Source organism: Octodon degus, unplaced genomic scaffold, assembly GCF_000260255.1.
Source record: "Octodon degus isolate 3935 unplaced genomic scaffold, OctDeg1.0 scaffold00325, whole genome shotgun sequence".
NCBI lineage: Eukaryota > Metazoa > Chordata > Mammalia > Rodentia > Octodontidae > Octodon > Octodon degus.
In genome coordinates, this window is record NW_004524901.1 from 207461 (window position 1) to 209960 (window position 2500).

Consider the following 2500-nt stretch of genomic DNA (forward strand, 5'->3'; position numbering starts at 1 on the left):
GTCCCTGTGCTTTGCTAAGCTTGTTCTAAGTAGGTGCTTTAGACCACTGAGCCATCTCACCAGCCCCATGACACATCTTATACGTTGTCTCTTTCCCCTCCTCAGCACCATGACCCTCCATCTCCTGGTCTCTAAGAATTTACAAAAGATCTACCACCTCCTTCTCCTCAGTCATTTCTTTTCTTGTTTCTTTGTACTTTAGGTAACTTCAACATGGTGTTTATATTTGTGTATCTCAATTATTTCTATTAATATTATATTTCCAAGCTATACTCATTTCCACATCAGTGTTTCAAATGCCTCTTATCTAAGGGCTGCCTTTGATTTCATTTTGTGCAGATATTTCGTTTTCTACATCCAACCACTTAAACACTGATGACAAGAGTTAGCACATATGAATTAACTGGGCTGTAATAAACACTGGCATGCATGGCTCTAATATGTTGCTTCAGTTCTTTTGTGCAATGACTCGATCGTGAAGGTTGTTTGAGGTGGAATTTCACAATTACATTTTTAAAATTTATTTTTGCAGTATCATAGATAGAATTTAGGATGTTGTGCTTACCAGGCATGCATATGTTCCCCTGAGTAATCTCTCTGGTTCCACTACTTACATTTTTAAGAAGTACACATACTCTCTTTCCTTCTGGTGGCAATAGTTCACATTCATATAAAATCTTTGCAAGTGTTCCTTTTAAATCACAGCTCTCATTGATCTTATCAAACTTCCTAGTAAACTCTTTAAATTTGCTTTACTTTTGCTTGTTACTACTCTCAGTATTTTTAGATACTTAACCTCAGTCTGCTACTTCTAATTTCCAAAGAGATCTTTCACTATTTTATGACTCATTTATTTTTGGGGTGGGACATCACTGAGGTACAGGATGTAACAGTCCAGGGGCTCTTCTGTCCTGAATCCTCACTGACCTTGAAGGGCTTAGAACAAGATGTTGGCTATCCTTGTAGCCCTTCTTTTTCTCTTTGTTGTTCTGCAAACATAAGTTGTTACTCCTCCAGAAAAGAAACTTAATGATATTCTGACTCTATAGCTTAGGAATTTGAGTTTAACATCAGTATCTGTCTGTATGTCAAATGCCTTAGACATGACATGGAAAAGATATTTTCCAACAGTTGTTGTTATGACAAACTTTAAATCCCTGTGGACTGTGAAAAAGGATAGAAATAAACAGTTACACATTTTTTACACAGAATTTTAGAAATCAAACTATATACAACATTTTAGTAAGACAGTCCTATGACATATTTTTCTTAATATGCCATGATGAAAATTTTGGGTTTTAGGGCCAGCCAAATAGCTCAGCAGATGAAAGCACCTGCAAAGAGGCTCAGTGGCGGGGTTCTTCCTGGGCCAGTGTGCTGGCCACACCTCCGCTGCATGCTGAGAGAGCAATTGAGATTGGGAGGGGTGGCAAGCGCCTGTCATCCCAATTTTTGGGATGTTGAAAACAGCCAGATCATTACGAGTCTGATCTATGCAGTGAGACCCTGAACACCCTGCAGAAACCTCCCTAAAATACCAAAAAAAGAAAGAAAAGAAAAAGAAGGAAACGAAAAAGAAAACAAAATAAAAATGTATTTGTTTTGATTTTATGGTGAAATTCTGAAGACACATATCTATATAGATTAAAGTGTTACTAAAACAAATCTTAGAATTTATCATCTACGTAAGGAAGACAAAATTAACTCAGAACCACAGGATATAACACATTGTATTTACAAAAATAGATGCACATACATCTTGACATTTGGAAAAACTGTAAAGAAAAATCACATTTATCACACTTACACATTTGTAGTTCTTCTAATATTTAATATATGCAGCCTACATGATATCATTAATGAAAAATGACTAAAGACAAACTGAGAAAGAAGGGAAGTAGGAGGTTAGAAATGTGGATGAAACACAATGAGATTATAGGGATAATGAAAGATGAGGTAATTTGTTTTCTTAATTTTTTAAAGTAAATGAATTTTATTCATCTTATCTTCAAAGGTGACACTGACAACAGTCACATTTCCATCTTCAGTACTTTTTATATTTACTATCTATATTTTTCTCTGAGAAATACAAGAATAAAATCTCAGGGCATAATAAGGTGCTGTCATACGGGATTTATTTTATGTCATTGACTAAAGAACTAGTCTTTAGAAAATATTCAAGAATCAATGAGGAGGCTGGCCAAATTCATCAGCGGATGAAAGCCTCTGCAACAGGCACAGGGGCAAGGGTACAATTCCCTGGTCTGTCATACCAGCCCCACCCCCTTGGCAAACTGAGAATGCAATTGAGACTGGGCATGATAAACAGGCAGATCACTAAGAGTTCAATCTAATCCTGTACACCCTTGTCTCAAAATAAGGAATAAAATAAGAATCAATGTGGGTATAGTAAATTAAATGTTATAATCTATTAGTAAAAATTCCACGAAATTTTACCTTTATCTGTATGCAGTAGATGTGCAAGGAAAGAGAAAGAAAA